Source organism: Tamandua tetradactyla, chromosome 21, assembly GCF_023851605.1.
Source record: "Tamandua tetradactyla isolate mTamTet1 chromosome 21, mTamTet1.pri, whole genome shotgun sequence".
NCBI lineage: Eukaryota > Metazoa > Chordata > Mammalia > Pilosa > Myrmecophagidae > Tamandua > Tamandua tetradactyla.
Genome location: NC_135347.1, coordinates 30,677,332 through 30,696,397, shown reverse-complemented (window position 1 = coordinate 30,696,397; position 19,066 = coordinate 30,677,332).

Genomic DNA, 19,066 nt, shown 5'->3' with positions numbered 1-19,066 from the left:
GTCTCATTACTCCAAAGCCTTCAAGTGTGGTCAATGGAAAAGGGAAAACTTAGCTTCACCTGAAATATCAATGTAGCTGCTGGCGAAAGAGCCGTGAAGGAGAAATTCTGTGTCACCAGCCTGAAGTCTGTGTATCATTTGAAAAAAATTAGTTGACCTCTAATTCCATCCATGTGCTTAGAAAAATAACTTAACGGAATTGCTAAAATTATCAGTCAAATTCCTGCTATCAGAGGGGGACCACCAAAGGCACATGCCCTGTGTGCACAGGAGAGGTCTACCAGCCATGTCTCAAACTCCTTCATGCTTTCTGACTGCACCAGTGAGAGCCACCTCCTTGTTTTTCTTGAATGTTCTGAGCACATTCCTACCTCAGATCTTTGACTTGCCTTTTCCTTTTACCCGGAAAGCTTTGCTTCCACATAGCTGTTGATTTATGTCCTTGGTTGTTGATCATGTGGCCCTTTATAGGAAAAACATTCTCAACCACCCAATTACAAATACTCATGCACATATATTTTTATATATCCTCACACACACACACATCTCATTCTCTCTGCTATTTACCTGTCTTATTTTCTTACAAAATGTGTATTATCACCTGACATGTTTACTTTCTGTTTTGTCTGTCTTTGTTTTCTTCCTGCATCTAGAATTCTGTCAGGGACATGGTAAAATTCAACAATATTTCTTGAGTGGATGGATAGATGGATGAGTGAATAGATGAAAGAATGACTCCTTTCAGGGAGCAATTTTATATACTATGATTTTACTACTTGGAAAAACATACATTTTCACAATTTTCCTTGCTAATTTAGCTAAGGGATGACAGAAACTTGTTCTTTGAATAAAATAATATTTTCAAAGATGCTATGATAATAATTTTGGTTTAATCTTGAGATGAAAACTTGTCTCTGTCTTGCTGATAAATAATCGAGTATACTTGCATGATAAACTTCATTTCAAGGGAATCACAATTATGATGCATGTAAATAGTTTTCCCTATTTCTCGTGGTAAATATTTAATATATATTCTCCTGGAAGCAAGAAAGCAACTGGAAGTTGCTTAGTAGTACCTAAGAGCACTAATGCATTCTTAAATAACAGTACTCAGGTATGCGTATAATAGTTGCTTAAACAACAAAACCCAGATGGAAAGAAAGAAATCTCAGGAGATTGATTTACAGGATGCTAAGCCTTCTAACTCAAGGTCACTGGCTCAGCTCTAATTCAAGTCATCAGTTATTGACATATTTATCAATTTGTGAAAATGAGATGAAGTAAGTTATTCTCTCAAAAAGAAGGTTTATCAAAAACCTGTACTGGATCAGAGCTCATATGAGAGATTCTTATAGTTACGATAATTTAAGTAATAAAGAGAATTTGTTGTGTTCTCATGTGCTTAGCCCACAGCAGCACAGATGTATCAATGAGAAACTTTATCCTACTCATTGACTGGATATCTCTACATTTAACTATTGCCATGTATTAATTTACCCTTGAAAACAATTTACCTAATAAATTGACGAAATGTTCAGGATATTCAAAAATTCACTGTATGTTTAACTGTCAAATTATGACACAAATGATTACTCCAGTGTATTGATAATACAAACATGAAATCATTTGAATATACCTAAAATACCAGTGGATAAGATGGGTCAGTGGTAAATTCTCTCAATTTACGTGCAAGGAAAACAATATCTACAAAGTCTAAATCATTGGCCAAAATCAAAGAGTGACCAGTAGCTGAAATTTCAGAGGTAAATTCTGTGTTCCCTGAATTCTCTTCCTCTGTCATTTATGTCTGTGAGGCATTATTACCTCAGTAACTAAGAATATGTGTTGTTCTGATTTGCTAGCTGCTGGAATGCAACACACCAGAGATGGATTGGCTTTTAATAAAAGGGGATTTATTTTGTTGGTTCTTCAGAGGAAAGGCAGCTAACTTTCCACTGAGGTTCTTTCTTACGTGGAAGGCACAGGATGGTCTCTGCTGGTCTTCTCTCCAGGCCCCTGGGTTCCAACAACTTTCCCCGGGGTGACTTCTTTCTGCATCTCCAAAGGCCTGGGCTGAGCTGCTAGTGCTGAGATGAGGAATGCCGAGCTGCTAGGCTGTGCTACATTGCATTCTCTCATTTAAGCACCAGCCAATTAAGTCAAACGTCACTCATTGCAGCAGACACGCCTCCTAGCCGACTGCAGATGTAATTAGCAATAGATGAGATTCACATACCATTGGTTTGTGTCTGCAGCAACAGAAATAGGTATGCACACCTGGCCAAGTTGACAACTGAATCTAACTAACACGTGTAAAGATTAAAGCTGAATAGAAAATCCTCCATGTGGTTCTCTATTTGAATCTTATTTATTCTGAAATAATGTTCCTGTGTATTTAATTCTCATTATTTTCATAGGTTTGAAGTTAAATCTCCTCGGCAGTATGGAATTTTTTCAGACATTTTGCGTATTTCTGGAGTCTAATTCTATATGCCTTAATAGACACAGACAAGATTCTCACTCTGATGTCTAGAAATAGCAAATTATCTGATACTAATGATAAAATATTGAAGAGAAAAAGCATTTACATCTGGGTGAAAATACAAAAAATAATTTTCTTCTTGTGGTTAAGAAAGTTCAAGTGATTTCTTTTACTCTATAATTATCTTAATACCCTCTTGTTTTAATATACTTTAAACAGGCATTAAGAAAAGCTGACATAATGCTTTTTGTAAAGAGATTAAAAATTCAGATAAAGACAACAGTGCCTGATGCAGAGTAGGCATAAATAAGTTTTATACTTGACTTAGTTTTGTATCCCTTTTTGTGGATAAATGTATTTTATGAAAAACAAATCTCTAAATTCAGGACCATATGAAGGAAATCAAGCTTAAAGAAAAGACTGTAAATTATTCCATAAAAAATTATACCCTTGCTTGTTTTACTGTCTGAGAATAGCATGAGTAATGTCAGTAACTGATTTGCACACTCCATACCTATTATTAGATATATTGAATAGCATTCAAGATCTATTAATTATACCAAATATTTTTGTTTTAAAACTTGGCTGGGAGATTTGAGGAAAACTAAAGTTATGAAGGTATTCAAAGCATGGATAAGACATTCTGTTCTATAATTTATGAGCTTTTACTTTGGGCTCTTTGTTGCTATTTTTCCAGTATCATTCATACGGTTCCATTGTCATTTGTCTATAAAAGAATAATGTTTATAATATTTTCTTTGGGGCACTTTATGCCTATTGTATTTACAGGCTTAATATTGCTGTATAATTAATAAAAATTAACATTTCTAGCAGGTTGGCTATTAGGTATTTCTATCAGTAGTAGAAAAACTATTGCTTAAATTCTAAATATGAATGTCTAGCAATTTAATTTTTGAGAGGAGACCAGAATCTTTGTCTGATTTAAACAATGAGTTTTAAGAGGGTTATGGATGAAATTGAGTCAGGCCAAAATGATGGGGAAAAGTTAGCTTGAGTTTGGGGAATTAAATCACGTAAAGAATGACTAAAAGTGTTGGGTGTGTTTTGTGCAAAGAACAGATTAAGGCAAGTCCTTATGAATAATTCAAATATCTCAAGTTCTTGTCATGTTGAAGATAAATTCCCTATTTTGGTTTAGAACAGAAATAGAGTCAATACATAGAAATTATAGACATAAAGATTTAATCTGAATGTGAGAAAATTACTTCAATGTTTCTTTATATTGTAAATTTCCAAAAACTGGATATATTCAAGAATATACATATAAAGAAAATTTCTTAGGAATATTTGTCTACTCTTTGGAATATTCAACCAGATCATTTCCAAGGACATTTTAAATTCTAGCATTTTATCATATGCATAATAATTAATACTAAGAGATATGTCACAGTATCTAAATAGAAGCATTGTTTCTTGGGTCACAAATATTGTTGTGATAGTCCTCGTTAAATATTTTTCTCAATGCATCTCACTTATAGTTATTGATGACTTTTTTTCAGTTACATGTGACATACATGTACATACATTTCATTGAAGATCAAATGCAGAATCACAAGTTAAACACAGCCAGGGATTAGAGCTTTCAAAGAGATTTAAGGGATTTACGATTGTTAGCTCCCCCCAAATTCTGATTTTTTAAATATGCATTTCCTGATTTCTTTGCTTAAGGGAAATTATTTTATGCATGGGAAACCTTTCTTAGTTAAATATATTTCACTGTAAGATTCACAGATGTAGTAGTTTTGAAGAAGTTATATTAAATACTGAAAAGGATTACACACAAAGTAATTTTTAATTGAAAGAAAAAGACCGAATATTTTTAAAAATATGTTTGTCCTGCTTACCCTTTTCATCAGTATCATATTATTTCTCTGTATTTATCTTGCTATTGCTCATCTAGATTTAATGATATCTTCATCTGTTTCCTTTTTATTCATTGATTCACTTTTATTTTCCCACTGGCTTCATCAGTCTATCCTTATGCTTCTTGAGCCTTAAGGATTTATGAAGAGGATCACTGTATGCTCTTTCGGTGTACTGCCAAATTGGACTTTTCTAGTTTCTGGTATGTCTTACAATTCTGAAAGGCTGTGTTTAACTTGTAGATTTATGACTGTATTTGAGATAACCCCAAAGGTTGCATTTCAATGGACCTCTTGACCATTAGCCTCTCTTGTATCTAACCTGCACTATTACTGCCTATAAATAATTAGTTGTTTCCATGTTCTCTGAAGCTGTCATAACATCTTAATGGCATCCTCATTAAGTAATGAATGGAATAAAATATTTGACACTAATTTTATACTTGCATGAGATCATGATTTTTACACTTTAGAATTTGCCCTTTATCATTGAAGGTTTTTCCCCCCATAGTATTGTCTAAGGTTTCTTTATGACATCTTAGAGGACAAGAAAATTTCTCCTGGCATGCATTTTCTTCCCCTAATAAAATAATTTGTTTTCATCTCATGGGCACTATAACTAAAATGCTTCATTGATAATCTGTGCTTCATCTATTAAAAAAACCAAAGCCCTATATTTATCAGCATGCCTTCAAATTGTGTCCACCTTATTAGGACATTTATTTTCTGATACTATAATTTCTCCTGCATTTATTTACCTATTTGTTTATATTATCATCAGTTTTAATTTGAATGTCCTCTTTGCTCAACTACCTTACTTGTTTTATCTTGCTGATTGGTTATTGATCTAAGTTAACACAAATTCTGTTTTGGATGGCCTAAGAATATATATAAGTATTTAAAAGCATAGATTGTTTGGCTTATATAGAGAGAGATACATAGTCTGAAAGACCAATATATGGGTCTCACTAAGTATCCTTAAATTACCTGTGTACAGCAGTTCAGAAGTACAATAAGTTTATTTCAAAACAACAACTTATACCCACAAAAATAGTACCAGGAGCCCCCAAAGCACTTTCAGTTTCTTGAAATTCATAGAGTATTGCTTTTAAATAGTTAGAGCTAGAAAATATAGTAAAAGTCATCTGCGTCAGTGCCTTTATCTTTCTAAGTGATACAGGCAGAATGGTTTTACATCAGAGCTTCAACTGAAGTTTTTGCTTGAAAAGTTTTTGGAGCAGCTATAATATAAACATGACAATTCATCTAATAATCCATACATATAATGAAGAATATGTAATTTTCTGTTTCTTATGCATGGCAGTTTGCTAAGAGAAAACAAAGATTTTAAGGAAAGAAATGCATTGTTAGAGATCATCCACAAAACTTAATACTTGTTGAATATTATACTGCAGTCTTAGTCAACAGATATTGTGAAAAAATAGCTCAGAGGACTCCCATTTCCTAATAACAATTGGTGCCTCCGAATAAGAAAGAAATGGCTTGCCTTTCTAAACCTTAGTTTTCTCATGTGTCCAATTTGTGTTTATTATGAATGAATAGCATAGTGCAGGCAAAGGACTCGGTTCATGCCAAGTACTTAGTAAGGATTCAATAAACTGGAGTATTGTTTTCAACACATTGCAGGATTTCAAGACAACCAAAATCATGCTTGTAGACAGCTGCCATTCCATGATACCAAAAGTCGTCTCCTTAGGTTGCCATAGAGCCTACAATAGAATTTCAGATCTTTCAGTCGCACTCATAAGTATCAGATATTATACTCAGAATCAACTTTTACTGAAAATTGAAACAGAAGTCAGGAATAAGCAAAGCATGCCGAAGTCTGGAATTGTCAAGATCTTTCCTTTGAGCAGCAGGATGAACTCTGGCCCAGATTTAACATTTGAGGACTAAGTAATTCAGGCAAAGCATCATGTGCACCCAAAGGGCTATTTCAGGCATGAAATATTCTTCTTTTAGACTTATGCAATTATGAAGGAGACACTGACGTTTTCCATCTGGTCATGCTTCAAAAGTCCATTAATTCTAAATGTATTTACCATAAGCAACTTAGACATTCCCCACTGAAAGAAATCCCAGGATAAAGTAACCTTCCCTCTGCTAAATACAATCTGAAGCTCTGCTTAGTATGTTTACAAGGATATTTGACTTTGATATTTCTTCTTGGACATTTCCAGGATGGAGACGATGCATTACAGGGCAGCTTTTATGACTTTCTTTCCTAGGACCTATAATAAATAAAGATAAATGAAATCAATAAAATTATTGTTTTATTCATATGCATTTAAAACTTCATTTATACTTTTTCTGATTATGATATCAATCAGTATTTGTTATTGTTTTTCTTGCATGCATGTGTGAAGGGGGCTTAAGATATGAAAGAGGTTGATTAGGTGAAAACAGACAGTAGAGAAGTTTAGAGAGTACATTCAGGGAATCTCATTATTGTATAGCTTATGCTGGGTCCAAATGTTTCAGTAGAGTAGAACCCTGATGTATTCCCTAGGTTTCTCTAGAGAAACAGAATCAACAGGAGATGCCTGTAAATATGAGATCTATAATAGTGTCTCACAAACCCAATGGGATGTAAGATTCCAAGATCTGTAGGGCAGGCCACAAGCTGGCAGCTCCAATGAAGGTCCTCAATGAACTCTCAGGACAGGTTGGCTGACAGAAGCAGAAAGAGTGGTTGTCTCTTCTGAATCCTCTTTAAAAGTCTTCTGGTGATTAGATAAAGGATCACTCATTGCAGAAGACACTCACCTTAGCTGATGGATGCAGCCGATGTGGTCATGATTTAAGTCAATGAAATGTACTTGCTGCAACAGACAAACCAGCGCTTGCCTGACCATTCAACCGGACACTACCACCTGGCCAAGTTTCACACATGAACTTGACCAACACACCTGCCCACATGGTACTTTACATATTTATAGGAATAGACATGGGGAAGGGAAGCAGGGGAAATATGTGTGACTATATCACAATGGGACTTACCAGGAGAGAAGAATGGTTTGGTTAGAATGGGCCAATCTCCAAAACATATCTGCTGTTATCGGTATGTTTTTTTTTTGGAGCTATTTCAGACAAATTGAGGGAATTACACCAAATCTCAAAATGAAAGTGAAAAATATATTGAGCCCTCAGGGCTATCCAGATTTTTCTCAGTCTATCCTCTTGTCCCTGAGGATTGTAATATTTATATCATTTCTGTTTGACACTAGATTGTAGGGATTTACATATTCAATAAGAGGCACTCAATAGAGTTTGAAGCACAAAAATTAGTGGAATTTGGGGTAGTAAGTTATTCTTATTATTATTCAAACAAAGTTATAGTTAGAAATCAGAATTTCCAAATTGTTTTTATTTTCCTCTTAAATACTTTCTGATTGTTACTAATACTTGTTTCTTTTAGAAACGCAGACTTAATCCAATATGACAAATAGCAGAATAATTCTCCATTCAACAACAAAACAATCCAGGCTTCTTGGCCAGCATTCTGTTGTTATGATTTACATTGCTTAAAAGACAACAGTATTTCAATGACTAGTGATGAAATCTTACTACTTCTTAAGGAAAATAAATCTTCAAGTTGAACATTTGACCAAAAAAGATCAATTTTCTCTGACTCTGCAGTTGAGAAGAGTCATCAGTATTGCAAGGCAAATCATGTTAACAAAGCTACTGATTAAATTTCAAAATAGAAAAGCAATTTCAAATACATAGAACTTGAAACCTATATTTGATATTCATTTTTATATACTCTAAGAACTATTTCTCAAGACATTTTGCTTTATTCTGTCAACTATAATTATAGTAAATAACAAAAGTGAGAAGAGCACATGGATATGTAAGAAGAGGTTTGAGGAAATGGTTGCATCACCAAGAATGAGCATGGAGTAACTAATATGATGTGATAAACTATAATTTAGATAAATGAAACAAAGGGAAAATGTACCCACTTTACTTGAAAGCAAAATTATATTCAAAACTATTACTTGTAACTTTAGATACACTGAATGTTAGAGAACAGACGAGAATATGAATTATGTGTTTCAGACATGATTTTCTCATAAGAAAATAAGGGAATTGTATATAATATAGCTATGTGTGAATTTTCACAAATTTGCTTTCAAGTATACCGTGATACAGAATTGATAAAAATAGGTCAGTAATTAACATTTTTGCCATATCCCTTGTCAATGGAACTTTAAGCACTGAGTCACAAATATTGGATCCTTTTAGCCTTTAGAACCAAAGAACCCTTTAGATTCTGAAATTAAGTTTTCAATTCATTAATATTTATTGCACAAGGGGGAATTTTTCTACTGATCTCTATATAAAGCGTGAATAACAAAGGGCTAAAATGAAAAACTTGGGTTTAATATAATTCGGGTTCTGTCCTTGATTGGTTCTATGTCTTAGGGCAGAGTTTCTCAAAATTAAGTTAACATACAGGTGCAAATTTCTTAAGAAAAACTTTCTTGTAAACCTTCCCTGTTAATTTAAATTATATTATAATGTTACATTTCAAAAACATAATACTAATAAAAAAGACAAAAGTACTATAAATATATTTGTCTCATGTTCATAGCTCATATATAGCTAATAACAAAAAATTACCAATCAAATATCAATTAAAACCAATAAAATTTAAATCAGAAACACTGATTTAATGTACTAGATAATATTGAGTTACCAAAATTAGACATGCTTATCTTACCAGGGATCATGTGAAAAGTTAAAACTCCAATTTTTTTCTAATCAAACTGTGAAAAAAAGTTTTTTTATATAGGTGTCATCATATGATATAGTCCTATAAAGAATGCATTATGCATATCATCTTCCTTTATCCTTTTCTCATTATTCTAAACAACTATAAAGAAGTATATCATTCTGCCAAAGTAATTGAAAATACGAATGAAACATATCAACACCGATGTCCTTTTTAGTCATTTTCTACGCAATTAAAAAAATCATTAAATATAAAGATAGAATACTAAAATCTTTAAATTATGCATAGATTATTAAGAGTTCACAAAAATATGTTTTAATCAACACAGAATAAGTCACTTAACTTCTCTGAATCTTGGAATCCTTAAGTGAAAAATGGGTAAAGAGAAGTGTAAGATGAAAGATTAACTAGGCTTTTATTTTTTTCCTATTGCCATTCGTGATTTAATGAAACCTATTAACGTGCATTTATCAAGTACCTAAAGACAAGAAATATGAAATTTTACCCTTCTTGAAAGCTAACAAGTTAGTGTGCCATAGGGATTTTATTACTCATGGCACAGAGAGAAGCATGAACTTCATATTTGTATCTGTTTTTTTTTTTTACCTTATCGTCCTAAGAGGTCAGTATGAAATGGTCCAAGTAGATGTTGTACATGCAGTAGGTTTGAATCATAGCTAAGGAATCCCGGATTTAGAGCTGCCAATATTTAAAATGGACGGCAAGCAGAATTGTCTTTTGTCTGGGAAAGAGATATTACCCTTATTGTGCTGTATAATAAAAATGTATGCCCTTTGCTCCAGGTGGCAAACACTTTCTCTGTCGTCCAAGACTGTTTAATATAAAAACATCTTTTAAAGGAACAGTCTGGAACAAAAGGCACCAGCCATTGCACTAGGCACTTGGAAAAGATATATGAATTATTCATAGTCTTTATTCTCAAGAGCTAACTGACCAGTGAAGAAGACCAATACATAAATAATTGTATTGCAATAAAATTAAAATATGTATTAGACAGAGCACTATGAATTAAGAACGTTATTCTGCCACATGGTAACTCTGGGAGGACATAAGAGAGGAGAGTGCTTTGAGCTGGGGATTGGGAATAAAGTAGAATTAAGCGTTAGGGAACAAGGGAGTTAAAATAGTACACTGGAATGTGTTTGGTTTTCAAATACTTTAGATGCTGTCATTAACTGGCACTATGGCTTGCAGTAGAGTTTCTGAAACTTAGGTTAACATGCATAAACATCTTAAATACACTTTTTTTGTGTGTAAACTTTCTAATTTAAAGCGTTGCATTACAATGTTATTCACAAGGGAAAACTTTGCATGCAATGCCCAGACTCTGCAAGATCTCTTTCTGGACTAACTCATCATCAATCTTTCTCAGCATTACATTGAACAGCTGTCAATCAGTTTGCACCAAAGAATGCTGGACTGCATTTGAACCCTGAATAAAATCCTGAAAAATGGAACCAGTTGGTCTAATGAAACACTTTTCATATTTTGCTCAATATTTATTCATAACAAATATTTAACACTTTACCTTATTTGATTACTTTATCTTGGCCACTTTAAATTGATTTGATTTTGCAAAATAAATTATATGCTTTATCTCACATAAGATAGCAGTTTGTGGTGCATTATAACAGCTTTTAAATTTCTAGTGTGTTCTGCCACAGAAGAGGGCCTTTAATCTGCAAAACATCTTTTAGTGTTTTGACATTGGTATTACTAAATAAGTATAAAATATTATTCTTGATATTAATATCTGTGCTATGATACAAAGGGCAAAAATGTTATTTTATAAATTGACTGTAAGCCTGCCATCACTGAGATTAAGTATGATATTTCAAAAGTATATGCCATGACTTACTGATGTCTGTAAATATAAATTTTGAAATGCAAGTCTAATTAGAAAATAGCATTCATCATTCTCACAAACAATCCATAACCTGACTCCTGAGTCTCTCTTCTTTCCTTGCAGTTCTGTTCTGTTCTAGCTTTATTTTCCTTATGACATTTTGATTTCACCAATAAAGCCTTTCTCTGAAAAAATCTGTCAATCTTAATCAAGTCTAGAGTCTTCTCAATAACATATTTTATGTTAAAATTGAAGTGGACAGAGGAGAAGGAAACTCATTTCTAATCAGACACCTGCCAGTCAGCTGCCTAAATATAGGTAACTTGTAGCCCTAAGCCACACAGAAAGCCTTCTGTATGGTATAGAAATTCAAAAGGTTTTAGTAGGAAAAAAATATTTTCAAATAATTGCTTTAGTAGCAGCATATGTAAATCATTTTAAATTAACATTTACCACTGAGGGGTTTCTTGGTAAATTTCCAGTGCTAATTATTTTCCCTGGGACAACATTTTATTTCATCCTTTTTATAAAAGATTTATGCAAATACAGAGATTGCATATGTTCCCCTTTTACCTTTAGGGAAAACCTTCTGTGCTTTTAAAAATCTTTAATCGTTATATCATCTTCTTCTCAACTAAACCCATTAAATATCCATAAATCAGTCTGAGGGTAGAAAGGAGTTTTGACTACATAAGATGCAATATGACACTTTATAGCCAATTTGGGTCTTAACTTAGCTTCATTACATAGAAAATTACACTGGAAGCCTGATATTAAATTCACGAAGAGCCAGTAAGACAATTACTGGATCTCATTTCTACAGCCTTCTGAGCAGACATATAAACTCTGTGACAATATAAGCAATCTATTATAATACCGGACACATGAATCATGCAACCATTTAGCAATTATATTTTATTTTTCTGCTTCTGAAGAGTCAGAGTTAATCTCTTACTTGCATTAGACCCTAAGGAAAGCAAGCATTATTTGCACATAATGAAGTGAAACATTGCTACCATCTTCAAGAAAATTTTTGAGGCCTCTTTTGAACTTTGAGATAACAGGTTCAAGAAAAGTTGCAAAGATATTACAGACAGGATATCCTTTACTCTGTTTTTTCCAGTAGTTGCATCTTACATAATTAAAACAGAATATCAAAACCAAAAATGTCCATTAGCACAATGTGTGTTTAAATTTCTCTGCCATTTAATCACATGTGTAGAAGAATTATATAAGCACCAGTGAAATCATGATATAGAAGTCTCCCATCACCAGAAAGATACAGCTCATGTTACCCCTTTGTATTCAGTCACACTTACCCCTTCCCCATTACCATCTACAGTGGATTATAAATCCACCCCCAATTTTCAAGTCCACCCAGAACCTCAAAATGTGACCTTACTTGGAAATAGGGTCTTTAAAGGTATAATTAGTTAAAGATCTCAAGAAAAAGTTAAGGTGGGCCTTAAATCCAGTGACTAGTAGCCTTTTAAGAAGAGGTGAGGACATGGAGGAGAATGCCATGTGAAGACGGAGGCAGAAATTGGAGTTATGCAACCCAAAGCCAAGAAATGCCAAGGGTTGTCAACAGCCACTAGAAGCTAGGGAACCAACCCTGCCAACACCTTGATTTCTAGTTATAACCTCCAGAAATGTGAGACAATAAGTTCTGTTATTTTAAGCCACCCAGTTCATGGCACTTTGTTACAGAATATGCCCTTCCTAACCCCTCGCTACCATAACCCCTGGCTACTAGATTTTCTCCATTTCTATAATATGGTCATTTAGAGGATGTTAAATGAATGGAATCAAATAGATGTGACCTTTGAAATGGGCTTTTACTCTCAGAATAATGCCCTTGAGATCCATCAAAATTGTTACATATATCAATAGTTCATTCATTTTTATTGCTGAGTTATGTTCCCTGGTACAGAAGTAGCAGAGGCTGTTTAATCATTCATCCCTGAAGAGGGACAGTTGATTATTTCCAAGTTTGGACCATTATAAATAAAGTTACTATGAATATTTGTGTAAAAGATCTTTGATGTACATGAATGGTCATTTTCCTGGAATATATGTCCAGGAGTAGGATTGCTGGGTCAAATGTAAGTGTAAGTATAGTGCTTTTTAAAGAAAGTGCCTGTCTTCCAAAGTGACTGCACAATTTTGCATTCCAGTAACATTGTATTAGTGATCCCATTTCTCTGCAACCTTGTCAGCATTTTATATTGTCATTAATTTTTAAATTTTAATTCATCTAACAAACATACAAGTGATATTTTACCATGATCTTAATTTGCCTTTCCCTAATGGCTAACAATATTGACTATTTTTTCATGTGCTTTTTTTGCCACTTGTATAACCTCTACAATGAAATGTCTCCATAACTTTTACCCATGATGTAATTGGATTATTTTAGTTCTTAGGTGTTTTGTTTTGTTTTTCTGTTAAGTTTTGACAGCTAAAACCCTGGAAATTACACACACACTCACACACACAAACAAACATGACTCTAAAAGGTAAAGAGAATAAAGCAGACCAGGCAGTGTTCTCAGGACCTGAGAAACATCATAGTGGTGATTTTCCTGTGTTTTCTTTTTTCCTTAAATATATCAAACAGGGTGCTTGGGCACTGGTGTAGCCAGCAAAGCAAAAATCCGAAAGAATACACAGAAAAATAATCCCTAAGAATAGCTTCTCTTTCTACTCAAAGAACCAGGAAATGGGAGCCTAGCAAGAAAAAAACTTATAGAACATAACTGCTCCAGACAATCGTGCACACACACACACACACACACACACACAAACTATGGCCATACTCTCAGTCCCCAGCAAGGATCAAGTGGAGAGTGTAGATACCCACACTCACTGGGCTGTAATGACTTTCTTCAAACTTCTGTCAAGGTGGTGTCAGAAAAGTCCAAGTAAGTAGCAGGGATTTTCCTTCCAGCTTGGTGGGAATGAGCCCACTGTGACCTCAGTGAAGACATGGAGGCAGCCTAGACTTCCACCTCCACCCAGCAGTATTGCGGTACCTGCCCCCTCTCAAACGAGGTGATATCTTAGGGGGGATGTTGGTACAAGATGATCCTTTTAATTTGTTGCTTGCTTAGTAGTTTCTTTTTGTTTTGTTTTGTTTTGTTTTTTGCCAGTAGGAATAAGTAGTAAAGTTTATTAAAAAGAGAGAGTATACGTTAGAGAGACTAACACTGGTGTGCCCAAGGGAGGGATACACGCTTAGTAGTTTCTTAGCTACCTCATACAAGGGGGTAGATTTTTATATCCCATGAGGTGAGGGGGATGAAGAATGAAAGGAGTGGAGACAGCAACAACAGAAAGATTTTAGACCTTAGTAGCACAATTGCCTGCAGGTGCCATGGTGCTCCTTGATTGGAGATTCAAACCCTAATTAAATATTTTATGTAAGGAGACAAGGAGAAAGGGCCAGATTTCTCCCTTTCATCCCCCAAATCAGATAATTGTTAGACCTAAAGACTCTGAGTTCCACCCCTGTTGACAAAAAAGAAAAACAAAATCTCTAACCACTACTGCCAAGATTTTATCAAATGGTTTTTGAAGAAAACACTTAATTCTGGCATAGGGATCATTCTGAAGAGGGCTTCTGAGAGGACTTAGCTACACTCACACATCATCTACAGAATCAAGCCTGGGTAATAGCACCCTGTAAAAATAATGGTCATCAAGCTCTGTCAAAATCCGGGGCATCATCTGATCCTCTAAAGACAGCCACAGTCCAATCACCAGCCAACATAAGCCTACTTCATACACTAAGGCATAACAACATTTATAAGGATTATTCATGTTCTCAAAGTAACACATCTCCCATCCTTCACTCTTACTATAGACCATATACAAAACCACACACACATCTTCTGCTTTCCAATGGGGAGAGACACAACCCTATGCCATTTCCCAAGTCATGCCCCTAGTCCTACCAGGAATGTATTTTAAATTAGAGGCCTTGGCTACCTCCAATTATGTTTCTTGGAGTCCTGGGACTAGGCATGGCAAATCTGACTGCTTATTGGGCTTGTTTTAAAACAGAAGTGGTTACATGGCCACAACCATGCCTGTGCACTCAGCTTCCCATAATGCCATGTGTGAGAGATAATTCCCGGCAGGCACTAGGCACGGCCACTGAAGCCTCACTTATAAAATGGAAATGGCATCTATAGGGAAGACAAAGTCTTTCCAAATTGCAGAAGGTTGTGGCTTCCCCTATGCTCAGCCCCTTGCCCATGGATCTTGAGATGCTAGAGGTGGTGGCCCTCATTTCCGCCTCTTCTAGCCAAATAGGAATCCCCCTGTGACTGTCTCACATGGAAAAGTAGTTGGTGTATCACAGCTGGCGATTCTATCGTTGTACACAACACAACTCACTGGAGGGCCATGGTAAATCACCTGGCTCAGGTGCTTACCCAAGATGACTGTTGGGGTTTGTACAGTTGGCAGGGCTAGACATGGGCCATCTCTCCAGAATTCTCTAAGCTTTCAGTTACCAATCTCCAAACCTTCCCTAATTCTTGGGACTGTCAGAGGATTCTGACCAATGGAAACAAAATAATTTTCTCACACATAAAAGGCCCTTGTGGGACACCCCACATATGAAAATAGCTCACAGCTTTTCACATGTGCTGAACTCACCACACTGAAGTCACTGTTGAAAGACACTGCTGATAAAATATCTAAAATCCATTCCTAAGTGGCATACCTGACAGATCTGTCAGGGACTTTCCACTCAGGCCTCTCAAAGCTTCCCCTACCAACTGGCACTTTGTACCCATAACAGCTAAGGACTCAGAGGCTCTTTTGCCTTGGGGGACTGGGCATAAAAAAAAAAAAAAAAAGGATTGCCTCAAGGCCCAAGACAGGCCAAACAGTGCTAAGGGCTGTGATTTGTGTATCCCATAGATGGAGTCATGTTCCATGGGGTGGTGATAAACCCTTCTCCTAATGCTATATTAATTATGTGGGGCCACATTCCAGAACTACTGAAGCCAACAGGAAATACAGATTATAGCTCCAAAATGAAGCTGGAAAGCAATCTAGGTCAGCTATAGAGGTGAGGGAAAACTATGTCTGGTGGATTCCGGTTACACACACAAAAAATGACCTCCTTTTACTCTGCCATGAGTGTCCATTAGCCATACAAGGCACAACACCAGCTAACACAACAAAGCAAGCCCCAAGAGAAAGCATTATACAATCTCTCAGCAAGGGAGAAACAACACAAACTCTAGCTATCCTAACACAAGAAATAGCCCCAGGAGACCCTCCTCACTGGCTGTTGCAATGCCAATGTTCCTCCATCTCTTGTTGCAGTATTTTTGCCAACCGTGTCATTCATAAGCTAACTTATTGGCTCACAAGATGTCACCATGCAGACTCAGGAATGCTCAAACAATATTTGGCTAATCTTAACATATGACCAGGGATGCAACAGAGGACATTGCTGGCTGTTGCTCCTTAACTACTTACACCCAGAGTCCTTTATAAACCAGATGAGCATGGAGAGAGACTGATAGAAGGACACAGAAGCTGAGAGGGGAAGCCACAGAAACAGAGAGAAAGCCACGAAACAAGAAGCTGGAAGCAACAGCTAGAAGAGAAAGGAGATACCAGTTGACACTGCCATGTACCTTGGCATCCAAGTAGACCAGTAGCCTGTGTTCAGAAAGCAGGTATCATCTTGATGATGCCTTGATTTGGGCATTTTCATGGACCCAGAAATGTAAGCTAAAAAGTAATAAATTCCCATTGTTAAAAGCCAGACCATTTCTGGTATATTGCATTCAGGCCGCCCAGTAGACTAAACCAGGTATTTCACAATATAACCAAAGTCTTTCAACAAATACCTCAGACCCTAAAAAAACTCCGACACTTCCTCCTAGTTAACCCTCAGGGCAGGGGAAACACCTATGCAAAGTCTTACAGCTCTTGGTTTTACTTTTCACTGACATTTTTATAATAACCAATATCCTCAAGTGCCTTATGTGCTGGCTCGATAATGCTATGCCCATGGCAGAGTGTTAATAGGATTTTTTTTTTCAGTCTTTTGCTGCTATAAACACAGCAGCAATGTAAGTTGTTTTGTTGTTGTCTTTAAAGCAATATACAGGTTTATATTGCAGGATGTAATCCTACAACTTATATTTCTGGATGAAAATATAATTATTATTGGACATTTGATAGATATTGCCAAATTGTTCTCCAATCTTTTCAGGCCAATTTATATTTCTAGCACTGGTGGCTAAGGATATTTGTTTGCCTATACTTTTGAAACACAGTGATCAAACATATCAAACTAACGATATGATAGATGAAAAGTAAGACCTCATTCTTATTTTAATACAAATCATGTTCTTAGTATATTAAAATCTAGTAGTTAGACTTTTGCTAGTTTTGATTTGTACAAACTTACTATATTAAGTCTACCACTTTTGCTGAAATTTCTTCTCCATTTTGTATTTTATTTTATAATTTCATGGTACTTTTCCCTTGCAATAATTATTATGAGACGTTTCTATATAATTTCTTTCATAGATTCTAGGAATTGCAACTTGCCTTGAAATGCTATTTACTGAAAGAACATAATAGAAGAGTTGTTTAACTTAATGATACTGGTGTCTTCCAAAAGTCATTTTCTGAATTTTGATTTGCCTTATTTTTGGCTTCTCCAGATGTTCCCTCATTATCAGAAAATACAGATATACCCACAGAATGGACCATATTTAAACAATTCAAATTATTCTACATATGCTGAATAATTCTTGGAGTTAGATTTAATATGATAACTCCATGAATCTGATAAGTTTTTTGTTTTTTTTTTTCACATGGGCTGGTGCCAGGAATCAAACCTGAGTCTCCAACATGGCAGGCAAGAACTCTGCCTGCTGAGCCACTGTGGCCCACCCATGAATCTGACAAGTTTTTATTAGATGAAAACTGTCTGCCTTTGACATTATAATGTTTAAGGCAGATTTGCTAATTATTCTTGAATTTGGTGAAGAGTACAATCAATCATTTCTCTAGCATGTGTCAGTTATTATATGCAAATCAAATGAAATTTCAAATTCAAAAGCTCAAAGAAAGTAATCCAGCTCCCAAAGGAACAAAGAGTTCTACTGAGATATTAAAACCTCTCTAGAGTTGTATCAGTATTTAGTTCTACTGAAACAATTTCTGTTTTACAATAAACCTAGATATTCCTTTCAATAAATATATATATTAAAGAAATAGACATATGATTTAATAATTTATGGACTTTTAGATTTAATGAGCCAAAGTAAATATTTAGTTCTCATTCAAACTCATTTCCTGTTTATTTTTTTCCTAGAAGAAGGTAAGTTTTATTAAGTATTTTTCAAAGATGAAATTTTAAGTACATATATATCCTAAGACACATTTAATTACTGTGTAATTTTGGATGTTTGTCTCACTTTGTTCTTGAACATAACCATTGTGTAGTTTGCTAAGCTGCCAGAATGCAACATACCAGAGACAGATTGGCTTTTAATAAAAGGGGATTTATTTCATTAGTTCTACAGAGGAAAGGCAGCTAACTTTCCACTGAGGTTCTTTCTTATGTGCGAAGGCACAGGATGATCTCTGCTGGCCTTCTCTCCAGGCTTCTGTGTCCCGACAACTTTCCCCAGGGTGATTCCTTTCTGTATCTCCAAAGGCCTGGTCTGAGCTGTGAATGCTGAAATGGGGTATGCTGAGCTGCTTGGGCTGTGCTACATTATGCTGTCTCATTTAAGCACCAGTCAATTAAATCAAACATCATTCATTACAGCAGGCACACCTCCTAGCCAACTGCAGATGTAATGAGCAACAGATGAGGGTCACGTACCATTGGCTCAAGTCCACAGCAGCAGAACTAGATGCCTTCACCTGGCCAAGTTGACAACTGAATCTAGTTACCACAATAACTTTCAGGAGTTTCTCATTTGTTACCCATCAAGTTATCAGATGCTCTTCCAATTTTTATCCTTAAAAGTAGGGAGTACAATTCAGTATATTCAAAGAACAACTCTTTCTTGTTACACAATGCT